Genomic DNA, 13,135 nt, shown 5'->3' on the forward strand with positions numbered 1-13,135 from the left:
TTCTTGTAGACTCAAAACCATGATCAATGAAGTCCCATTTTTTAAGCTGAACCATTGAGTGATATTTGCTTGAGCAGCCCGGGAAACTAAGACACCATCCAAGCCTTCTCTTCCAAAGGACAGAAAGGAGGAAGACTGAATTAAGAAGAAACCCATCCCTATCACATCCTGAGCTGGGGTGGTTGGATTGAGATGCGTGGAGAAATGGTGACCTTTGTGATCAAGCTGGAGGGGGCCAAGAAGAACTTGAGAGAAGCCCTAGGGAACAATGTGAAACACTACTGAGCTAACCTAAAGTTGTAGTTTAAGCAGAAGATCAGCAAAGAAGAGTTTGACCTTGAAACTCATAGACTTATCACACTGGATAATGTCCATTTCCACAATGATTTCCTCCTGGCTATTCGCACATGTTGTCAGATCTTGGTTTCAACACTAGAGGGTGCTGGATCTTTACCCTGGACAGGAGATTCTGCAGCCAAAACTGGGAAACCCAAGGGAAAGAGAAAGTTTTCTTCAGTTCATCAGAAATTTGATTATAGATTTCAGCCTCAAAATCCCCTCTCAGGAGCCCAGCAGTTTGTGGCAAAGGATCCTCAAGTTGATGATGACTTGAAACTTTGTTCCCATACAATGGTGCTTCCCACTCATGTCAGCTTTGAGGGAGAATGATAGTGGCTGCTTATGAGCACGGGCTGGACAATGTCACCAAGGAGGCTCTCTCAGCTGTTGTCCACACAGTAGAGGATTACGTTAAAGATATTCTGACATCGGTTGTGCCAAGAAGGAAAGTTTATCAATTATGAGATGGTTGTTTTAAATATGCTTTTAGTAGTAATGTGACCCCTCAGCCATATCTGAATAGTGTAGTATTACAACAATTTAATAGAAAGCCCTCCAGCCTTTTCAGCTCCCTCTGCTGGTCAGAATCCGTCTTCTCTGCCATCCCGATGATGTCGAGCAGCAGGCTGCGTTCCTGCTGGTGTGCTCTGGGGACACTCTACCTGCATCTTTGCGTCCAGTGAACATGCATGACCTTTTGGAAGATTTGCAGGTCCACAGGGAAGTAATCCCTACACATATTGTTTAAGCTGTCAACATCAAAAGGATTATCGTGAAACTCTGGCATCCAAATTATGCGGAGTTGCAGCAAGACAAAGTTTACTGCCTATGCTTCTGCAACTAAAGAGAGACTTTTACACTGCTGAATTAGGATTTGAGGGGGTGAGGCGTTCAGCAAATTAACTGACTGTTGAGAATAGAATGTTTTTGGGTCTGTGTTTCAAGGCTGAAGTGAACAGTGTATATATAACATTTCCTATGGAAATGTGACATAAGTACATTTTGTGTTGCCACTGTGAAGCCAGTAACATAAACCTGACTTTGATAATTATTCCTGTGTTTGTGTGTGTGTGTGTGTGTGTGTGTGTGTGTGTGTGTGTATTATTTCAATTATTGGAGCAGGAACTGATGGAGTTCTGTGCCCAGGATGGAGATGTTTAGGTGTCTGAGGCTTAGTATTCTATGGTCTGCATGTGAGGTAGATGACATCCTAGAAAAGGGAAGCCATTATAACTTAGTCCCAATGATTAATGGAACATCCACGTGTTTAGTGACATCACATATTCTTGTATCTGGCAAGTCTAAAATTTTCACTTTTATCCTAAAGAACTTTGCTCTTTCATTTTGGCTGAAATAACTGACACAGTGTTAAAAATCATATACCTCCTTCAGTGATCAGTTTTATTTTTAACAGCTGTAGGTAGCTCCATAAAAATTCATCATTCTGTAGAGTTATCTACAGAAAATATGACCTGGCAGTGCTATGCAAATAGTCAAAATAAAGTCCTTTCTTTGCATTAAAAACCAAAATCAAGACAAACAAAACTCTTGGAATGCAATTAATTAACCTTATAAAATGTCCTCCCTTAACTCAAGTTTCTTTTATACAGTTAATATGCTCAAAGACTTTGATTGGTGGGTTCGTCTATTAATTATTCCTATAGAATATGTTTGAAGAAGTCCATACAAACAAACTGGATTTGTGCTTGGTAATGCCCCTATTCCTATGAAATACCTATTTGCTAGTACTTCAAGTCATAAAGTGAAAATAATTTACATTTGGCAGTGCACTTTTACCAATTTTTGTTTTTAGAGATACGTTGCTATTAAAAAGTACTGTTGGTGGATAAATTAGAGCATACCAGTAGGTTTGTATAGGTCTGATTAATGTATTTTATATATGTATATATATATATAGATAGATAGATATAGATATAGATATATAGATATATATATAGTCTTAATATATCTGGATGTATGTATTTGATTTTGTACATTAAATGTGACAAATAAACCTTTTGGTAGAAAAAATACAGCTTATTCTTTGTAGAAATATATAAGCTGATCCTAAAACTCATATAGAAATGCAGGGGACCCAGAATAACTAAGACAATCTTGAAAAAGTAGGACTCACACTTCCTGATTTCAAAACTCACTACAAAGCTACAGCAATCCAAACCATGTGGTACAGGCGTATGGATATACATGTAGATTGAATAGAATCAAGAGTTCAGAAATAAACCTTCATATTTACAGCCAACTGATTTTTGACAAAGGTGCCAAATAACTGAACTTGACAATGGAACAAAGCATAGTTACTTCAACAAATGGTAGTGGGACAACTGGATACCCACATGCAAAAGATTGAAGTTGAAACCTTACCTCACACCATATCCAAAAATTAACCCAAAATAGATAAACAACCTAAATGTAAGAACTAAAACTATAGAACTCAGAAGAAAACATGGGCATAAATCTTTGTGATCTTGGATTAGTCATTGGTTTCTTAGATATGACACCAAAAGCACAAGTAACAAAATAAAAAATAGATAAAAGGGCTATTGTCAAGATTTAAAAAATGCCTTAAGGGTCACCAATAAGAAAACAAATGGGATAAATATTTTGCAGATCATGTAACTGATAAGGGACTTGTATCTAGAGTATATAAAGAACTCTTACAACTCAATAATAAAAAGACAAACAATCCAATTTAAAAACGAGCAAAGGCTCTAAATGGACATTTCTTCCAAGAAGATATACAAATGGTGGATAAGCACATGGAAAGATGCTCAGCATCATTAATCATTAGGGTTGCAAATCAAAGCCACAATGAGGACCATTTCACATCTACTAAGATGACTATAATAAAAAAGAGAGCTAATAACAAATGTTGATGAGGATGTGTAGAAATTGGAACTTTCATACACTGCTGGAAGAAATGTAAAATGGTGCAGCCACTTTGGAAAACAGTCTGGCAGTTCCTAAGATGCTTAAAATAGAATTACCCAGAAATTCCACTCTTGGGATACTGAAATGAAAGCATATGTCTACACAAAAATGTGTACATGACTATTCATAGCAGCATTATTCATAGTAGCCAAAAAGTGGAAATAACTGAAATGTCCATCAACTGATGAATGAATAAAATGTGGTGTTCCAGTTTGCTAATGCTGGTTCTATGAAAAATACCAGAAATGGATTGGCTTTTATAAAGGGGGTCTATTAAGTTACAAATTTACAGTTTTGAGACCATAAAAGTGTCCGAACTAAGGCATCAACAAGATGATACCTTCACTGGAGAATGGCTGATGGCATCTGGAACACCTCTGTCAGCTGGGAAGGCACACTGCTGGCGTCTGCTGTTCCTTTGCTTCCAGGTTGCATTTCAAAATGGCTTTCTCCAAAATGTCTCTAGGTCTCTCTTAGCTTCTTCAGATCCTGTGCATCTAAGCATCAGGGTCCTCTCTTAGCTTCTCTGCAGCAAACTCTGGGCTAGCATCTCCAAACGTCTCCAAGCATCTCCAAGTGTCAGCATCAGTCTCAGCTCTTACCTTCTCTCTAAAATGTCCCTGTCAGCTGCTCTGAGCTCCTTCTGTGTGTGAGCTCTTTTATAGCACTCCAGTGATTAAATCAAGACCCACTCTGAATGGGTGGTGTCCATATCTCCATGGAAATAATTTCATCAAATGTTTTGACCACAGGTGATTGAATCACATCTCCATGGAAACACTCAGTCAAAAGATTCCAACCTAATCAACACTAATACATCAGATAACAGAGACAATGTTGTGGCTTTTGAGTCAGACAAGGACATCCTAATGCCACAAAGGATCTCTATGGCCCAAAGGGAAACTCTACTTCCTCTTCTCAGAACCAGAGAAGGAGATGGTATTCTAGTTTGCTAATGCTGCCAGTATGTAGAACACCAACAATGGATTGGCTTTTATAAAAGGGGGGTTATTTGGTTACACAATTACAGTCTTAAGGCCATAAAGTGTCCATGGTAACACATCAGCAATCGGGTACCTTCACTGGAGGATGGCCAATGGTGTCCAGAAAACCTCTGTTAGCTGGGAAGGCACGTGACTGGCATCTGCTCCAAAGTTCTGGTCTCAAAATGGCTTTCTCCCAGGACGTTCCTCTCTAGGCTTCAGCTTCTCTCCAAAATGTCACTCTCAGTAGCTCTTGGGGCATTTGTTTTCTCTTAGCTTCTCCAGAGCAAAAGTCTGCTTTCAATGGCCATCCTCAAACAGTCTCTCATCTGCAGCTCCTCTCTCAGCTTCTGTGTGTTCTTCAAAGTGTCCCTCTTGGCTGTAGCAAGCTTGCTCCTTCTGTCTGAGCTTATATAGTGCTCTAGTAAACTAATCAAGGCCCATGCTGAATGGAAACCATCCAATCAGAGTTATCACCCACAGTTAGGTGGGGTGCATCTCCATGGAAAACAACCTAATCCATACATTCCAACTTCATCCCCACTAATAAGTCTGCCCCCACAAGATTGCATCAAAGAACATGGCTTTTTCTGGGTGACATAATATACACAAACCAGTACAGATGGCAAGGGCAAAGATGCCAAGGGAAAGTGCTACAAGGCCTGAAGTCAAAGGACAGAAATGAAAGAGATCTCATTTCTGAGGCCTGTGAAGCAAGTGTGGCCAGAGCTAAAGGTGAGGGCAAGGATCCTGGCATGAGTAGGCCAAGTCAGGGAGGATGAAGTGCTGTTGTGTACAGGTTTGTGCAGGTCTAAGGACCTGGGTCAGCCCTGGCCATGGATGGGAGACCTGTGGTTGAAGCAAAGGGAGAAGGGGAGAGTGAGAATATCTCTATGGTCTCAGGGAACCTGAAGAAGTTTATGGATAAAACAATAAACCAGTCCAGTCCCCACAGCCTCAAGGCATGGTGAGTGTTTGTGGGTGGGAACAGGAATGGGCAAGGGACTACTGACCCTGGTGGAGCAAGGGAGATTGCAAGGAAAGGCAAAAGATGGTTGCTAAGTTTTAGAAAGTGAATTTCCCCCAGGTTCTGGACCAGCATTTTGTCAATGCCCAATTAGGTTTCCAGGTCTTTTAATTCCGTGGATTCATTCCTCCCTGTTCTAGGTTGGAGAAGGGGAGCTCTGGGTCAAATCTCTGAGGGTTAAAATAAGTCTAGATTGGAGGCATTGTGAGAAGATTGACAAGATACTTTCCCATGTAGGCACAAGATCCTAGGATGTTTCATATGAACTCTCTGGTCACTGTCTTTCTGTCCTTTGGATTGTCTCTGGGTATAGCCCCTGCATTGATCTGCCTTTCAGGTCCTGAACTCAGAAGCTTGATGTTGGAGTTGGTTTTGCCATGAGGCAAGGCTGGATCTTTCACCTTCATCTCCATGCTTCTCTCTGAGCCAGATCTTTGTATGGACCATGTGACCTTTGTGTTGGCACCATCATCCCCCCATTTTTTCATTCAAGTGCACTCCCTCATCTGTCTGCCTGAAGATGATTTATCTTCCCAATTTAAAATGTAGTGTCCACAGAAGGGAGGATCCAAAAGTTCATGTCCCCAGATGGGAGGATTCTGGAGGACTAGTAACGTCCTCTATTTTGATCTCCTGGTTGTTTCGAGGCCATGTTCACTTTGTAATAATTCATGGAGCTGTACACATACGATTTTGCATTTTTTTGGTGACTATGGATATGCCATTCTAACATCCTATGAACTTCTATGTAAGAAAGAAACTTGCATCTTGTTTAAACCACACATACAGACACAAAAAATTCACAAGAAAGTAGAAAAGGCTAAGCCTAATACATAGATCCATAATCATTTACTTTACAATTCTGAAATCCAAAAATCTACAAAAATTGAAAGTTTTTTTTCATAATTCATTTGTTGGCATAGCATGACCTGACCTGAACTCTTAGCAGCAAAATCTAACTTAAAATGATGTGAGGCTATTTAGTTTTTATTTATTATACTTACTATGAATAATCATAAGTTTTGCTGAGGAAATATCAACATATTTGGTTATGAGGTACTGCCAAATTAAAGAAAAAAAATGATTCTGGGAATTGAAAGACAACTCTCCAGTTCATAAGCATAGTGCAGGGAATGTGAATAGTAAGTTTTAGTTTCCTTGGCTGCTCAAGAAAATATCATGCAATGGGTTGAATTAAACAATGGGAATTTATTAGCTCATAGTTTTAAGGCTAGGAGAAAGTCAAAATCAAGTCATCATCAAGCCAATTTTTTCTTCCTGAAGACTGGCATTCTGGGACTGGCTGCTGGTGATCCTTGATCCTAGGCTCGTCTTTCACATAGCAATGCACATGGCGGCCTCTCTTCACCTCTCCCTTCTCTTCTGGTTCTGTTGACCTTCAGTTTCTTACTTCCTGTGGCTTTCTCTCTCTGAATTTCATTCTGCTTATAAAGGACTCAAGTAATAGGATTAAGACCCATCCTGATTGTGTTAAATCACACCTTAACTGAAGTAATCTCATCAAAAGGTCCTACTTACAATGGGTTTACACCCCACAGGAATGGATTAAGTTTAAGAACATGTTTTTTTTTGGTGTACATAGCTCGAAACCACCACAGTAGAGGAATTCTAAATGAAACCAAGAAAAAGGAAAAAGGCTTACAAGATTCCATGCATGAAAAAGAACATTTTACTTACAAAGGAAAGTGAATTAGATTAGATGTGGACTCTCCATCTGCATTAGTATGATAGAAACTAAAATCCCAGAATTTTATACATAGCCAAGATATAATTAGCCAACTGGGAATTTGTAATAAAAGTATAAAGTAAGGATTCTTGAAACAAAACATGAATTCTAAAAGGAAAAGCCTAAGAATATCAAACTAAAAGCTGTGAACTATTTTAATTTTTCAGTTATCTATTGATAGGTTGCAAACCACTCTAAAATTTAGCAGCTTACAACCACAGTTTATTATTTTTCATGATTCTGTGATTGTCACTGGTCCACAGTAATTCTGAAATCTACCCAGGTGCCTGTTCAAGTTCCCCTACTCTGGAGACAGAGAATGTTCCTTGATCAGGGTTCAGTTTTGCACTTGGTGAATAGTTTCATAATCTATGTTTTTTTCAGAGGCTTTTGCTTCCTCCCTCTCGTGGAAAATGTACTTAATGAACTTGTGGGTTTGACTTAGGAGATTTCCAGGTGGTATATTAAAAGTGTTTGTTGGCTTCTTTTAGCCACCTGTGGTGTGGTAGTACAAAAGAGATATAAGGTAAAGAAGGAACTCTTCAGTTTCAGACAGAAATTAGAGAAATTATAAAGGGCCCTGGACAGTCTCTCCAGCTAGCAAAAGATTTTCAAAGTAAGAAATGGTCTCAAGACAAAGATAAAATCTAGGGCATTGCAGGTGAAATATGGCCTCAGGATCAAGATCATAGAGTCTCTTAAACAAAAGAGTGTGTAAGAAATGTAAGAGTATTGTCCCATAGCAACCTGACACTCATAAAGTAGAAAGAAGTCTGGATGTGGTTTTGGGCCATGGAGAGAATCCCACTAAGATTCATAAGATACACACAAAATTTTTAAGAAAAGTAATTTGGCAAAATCATTACAATATAGACTATAGTTACAAAGACAATTCAACATGAAAAGAGACCTCTGGGACACCAAACATTTTGCCATGAGATAACACAGGCTGGCCTTTCTCTAGACTCCAGCAGGGATTTCTTCACTGCTCTTCCAGCCGCCACTAACAGTCTCCTTGTTACCCTTCCAGACCTTGCCTACTGTTTGGTCCCAAATCCAATGCCACATGTTTTAGGTTTTACTTATGGCAGCACCCCACTACTAGATACCAATTCTGGAATGGTTATCTATTGCTAACTAACTAAGGACCCCACAACTTAACTGACTTGAAACAGAAACCATTTATTTACTTATGACTCTACAGTTTGGGCTTAGCTGGGCAGATCTTCTTATGATCTCTCCTGGACTCATTTATGAAGATGCAATCATCTAGCAACCTGGCTTGGAATGGCAGATCTAAGATGGTCCCATTTTACATATATGGGGTCTTGGTACTGGCCATGGGTCCACTCTCTCCATGTGATTTCTTATTATCTAGTAATTTAACCCATATAACCTTGACATGGTGGTGGAAGTATATACCAAGAGAGCAAAAGCAGAAGCTGCAAGGACTTGGGAATTCACATGATATGAATTCCCACATTCTATTGGTCAAAATAATTCACAAGGCCAGCCCAGACACAGCGGGTAGGAAAACAGACTCTACCTCTTGATGGGAGAAGTGGCAAAGAATGTGTGGTCATATTTAATCCCTCGTGGGTAACTACAAAAAGTCTAAGTAAATATTAGTTATAAATATGTAGAAAGCAGTCTATCTGAGATCAAGAGTCTTTTCATCCATAGCACCAAAAAGACACCCAATAGCACCATTTCCATTCAATGCAGTACTAGAGGTTTTAGCCAGTGCGATAAGGCAAGAAAATGAAATAAAAGTTATATGGTTGGAAAGGAAGAAATAAATTGTTTTCATTCCCTGATGATATAATTGGGAACTCAGAAATTTTTTTAAAAAATATATTTATAAATGACTACAATTAATAAGTGAATTTAGCAAAAGCATTAACTTCAAGAGAAACATACAAAAATCAATTGTATTTCTGTATGTATATTAGCAACAAACAATTAGAAATGAAATTTTACCATTTAAAGTAATACAAAATATAAAATACCTTGAATAAATATAACAAAGATATGTGAGATCTCAACATTAAAACTATAAAATATTAATAAGAGAAATTAAAGACACCTAAAAAAATGGAGAGATATACATTTTCATGGACTTGAAGAGTCAACCCTATACAATGTCAATTCTCCAAAACAGGTCTATAGCTTCAGTGCAGTAGAAATACCATTTATTAAATATAATCCATATTTTCCCCATCAGTATGAGATTCCATCTTTATCATGTGCTAAATTCCTATATGTGGGTGGAGGGGGAGTTGTATCTCTAGATTTTATATACTATTGCAGTACCAAATTGTTTTAATCATTAATCCTTTATACTATGCTTTTATTATTTGGTTGTTACTCCTCATTATTCTTTTTTCAGTGCCCTACCTATTATTTTTGTTATTAGTTTTCCATAAGAAAAATTTCCATAATGAAATTTTAAATTTATTTTGGTGAGAATTTACATGTTAATGAAATGTAACAAAAATGTAACAAAATCCCAGCTGAATCTAAAGTTTGTAAGGAAATTTTTGTCAAAATTGACAGGCTGATTCTAAAACCTACATGAATATGTGAATGGCCAAGTGTTCTAGTTTGCTAATGCTGCTGGAATGCAAAACACCAGAAATGGATTGGCTTTTATAAAAGGGGGTTTATTTGGTTGCAAAGTTACAGTCTTAAGGTCATAAAGTGTCCAAGGTAAGTCATAAACAATTGGGTACCTTCACTGGAGGATGGCCAATGGTGTTCAGAAAACCTCTGTTAGCTGGGAAGGCACATGGCTGGCGTCTGCTCCAGAGTTCTGGTTTCAAAATGGCTTTCTCCCAGGACATTCCTCTCTAGGCTTCAGCTTCTCTCCAAAATTTCACTCTCAGTTGCTTTTGGGGTGTTTGTCCTCTCTTAGCTTCTCCAGAGCAAAAGTCTGCTTTCAAAGGCAGTCTCCAAAGTGTCTCTGTAAACTGCAGTTCCTCTGTCTGCTCCTGTGCATTCTTCAAAGTGTTCCACTTGGCGGTAGCTCCTCTTCAAAATGTCAGTCTCAGCTGCACTGAGTTCCTTCTGTTTGCCAGCTCATTTATATGGTTCCAGTGATTTAATTTAGATCCACCTTGAATGGGTGGCATAACTCCTCCATGGAAATTATCCAATCAGAGGCATCAACCACAGTTGGGTGGGGTGCATCTCCATGGAAACACTCAAAGAATTACAATTTAATTAACACTGATAGGTCTGCCCACACAAGATTACATCAAAGGTAATGGCATTTGGGGGGACATAATACATTCAAACTGGCACACCAAGTAAAGCCAAGACAATCTTGAAAACAAAATGGGAGGGAAAACTTTTTCTTCAAGACATCAAGATTTATTATAAAGGTGTTATAGAAATTAACACAGTGTGGTATTTCCACAAGGAGAGACAAAAGGAACAGATGACATAGTCCTGAAACAAACCCATGCATATTAGACAATTTTTATATGATAAAGGTGGGGTAGGGACAGGATTTTCAAAAATAGTGCTTAATCAATTTGACATGCACATGAAAAAGATATGTACCATATATAAAACCTATCTCCAGGTGGACTCTAGGTCCTAATGTGAAATGCAAAGTAATAACAATTCCAGAAATTATTAAGACATGGAAGTAACAAGCATAAAGGTCTTTTATGTTCATCAAAAGACACCAGTAATAGAGTGGAAAGGCAAACCACTGAGTGGGAAAAGATATCTTCAATATGTATATTCAAAAAAAGCATTCATATCCAGAATATATATCCATAATAAAATGGCAGATATTCCAATACAAAAAGTGGGTAGGAAGACTTGAACAGACACTTTACATGAGAGGATACCTAGATATAAAACAAACAAACAAGCATGTAAAGTCTCAACCTGATTAGCAATCTGGGAAATGCAAAGTAAAACCACAATGAGATAACACTATATCCCCACCACAATGATTAAAATTTTTTAAATGTACAATAGTGTTCTAGTTTGCTAATGCTGCCCTTTTGTGAAACACCAGAAATGGATTGGCTTTTATAAAGGGGGTTTATTTGGTTACAAAATTACAGTCTTAAGGCCATAAATTGTCCAAGGTAAGGCATCAACAAAGGGTACCTTCACTGGAGAAAGGCCATGGGCATCCGGAAAACCTCTGTTAGCTGGGAAGGCACATGGCTGGTGTCTGCTTGCTCCCAGGTTGCATTTCAAAATGGCGTTCTCCAAAGTGTTGGTCTTGGGGCGTTTTGCCTTCTCTCAGCTGCAGCTGTTCTGTGTCTGGGCCTATGTGGCTCTTTTTAAAGTACTCCAGTGATCCAATAAAGTCCCACTCTGAATGGGTGGTACAACATCTCCCTGGAAATAATCCAATGAAAGGTCTCACCCACAGTTGATTGAGTCACATCTCCATGGAAACACTGAACCAATAGGTTCTGACCTTATCAACACTAATACATCTGCCCCCACAAGATTGCATCAAAGGATATAGTTTTGTATAGGGGACATAATATATACCAACTAGAACAAGTAATATTTATTGGCAAGGATGTGGAGCAACTGGAATTCCTGTACATATTGCTGGGAGTATAAATTGATGCAACCACTTTTTAAAATTGCTTGACATTATTTACTTCAGTTTTATATACACATAAGCAATTTCACTCCTAAGTATAAACCCAAGAGAAATGTGTGCACATGTGTCACAAAAAGCAAGAATGTTCATGGCTGTATTATTCCTAATAGTAAAAAAATGGAAACAATTCAAATGCCCACCAATAGTAGATCATCAAATCATAGGACATTCATAAAATGGAATACTACATAGCAATCAGAATGAAAGAATGACAGCCTTCCAAACCATGTGGAACGAAAAAAATACCCAATCTTGACTTTGGATACGTTAATAATTTCTTCATTTTTATCTCAGATAACAAAAATTTGTACCTCTTTTGGCCTTTGGTAAGGATTACGTGGAATGATGCATGTCAAGTGCTTTACAATCACTTGGCTTAATAAATGTCAGCTTTACTTATATTATGTTCTCTTAGCAGGCCACCTTTCTGGAAATGTGCATTAAAAAATAGTGCCAACCTAGATATGCCAAATGACCACAGTATGATAAGTCCAAGTCAACAGTAGTCCCGAAAACCCTAAAGAATACCCAGATCCCTATCTGTGACTCTATAAAAGTTTCACTCACTAACTTTATTCTTCAGAAACTCAAATCCTTCAGAGAACTCTTATGACAGCTAAGTCCTAAAACCCAGAGGCAATAGCCTCTCCAAGAACATCAACCAGATGTGTCCCCTTTTGCATAAAGCCAACACCCCTTTTCATCATGAACAAGTTAGGGTGATCATTGCCTAGATATTCTGGAAGTTCTAGAAAGTTATTAAACTAGAGGAAGGGGTAGCAACAGACAAGAGGGAATTTAACAAAGGATTATGAATACTGAATCTATATAATTTTCTTTTTCTTAGTTGCTAGGGTATTAGAATAGCTAGAAGGAAAGAATTGAAATGGTGGAACTGTAAGCCATAGCATCCTTTGAAATTTGTTCTATAGCTACTTGTTAAATTGTAACTTGAAAGTTATCACCTTTTTGTATATGTTATATTTCATATTAAGGAAATAACTGAAGTTACAGTGCTGTAACTTGTAACACTTTTGGAAATTTCTTATATTAATCATGCGTCAAAAGATATTATCTTTTTGTATATGTGTTATACTTCACAATAAGAAAATAACTGAAACTGTGGAAATGTAACCCATAACATTCTTTGAAATTTGCTCTCTACTTGTTAAATTGTACTTGGAAAGTTATCACTTCTATGTATATGTTATATTCTATAATAAAAAATACGATTTAAAAAATGGTACAGATACGCACTTACAGCACCATCTAATGCCCTCAACATTCCCTCCCCAACCCCTTCTCAATTTTACAATAGAGCCTTGATCTCTTTAAGAAGTCAGCCATGACTGAGGAAAGAGGGATGATGGGAAGATGCGCCCAGCTGAGTTCTGGAGCACCACGGGAAAGAGGGGCGGGGTCCAGAGCTGCGCATGCGTGGCTGGCTG

At 38.2% G+C, this 13,135-nt stretch overlaps 1 pseudogene; it reads left to right on the forward strand.

Annotated features, from left to right (window-relative positions):
• Window positions 1-204: 204 nt before the first annotated feature.
• Window positions 205-1,183, forward strand: LOC119514277 (annotated as a pseudogene).
• Window positions 1,184-13,135: the final 11,952 nt, after the last annotated feature.

The sequence above is a fragment of the Choloepus didactylus genome, chromosome 2, assembly GCF_015220235.1.
Source record: "Choloepus didactylus isolate mChoDid1 chromosome 2, mChoDid1.pri, whole genome shotgun sequence".
Lineage (NCBI taxonomy): Eukaryota > Metazoa > Chordata > Mammalia > Pilosa > Megalonychidae > Choloepus > Choloepus didactylus.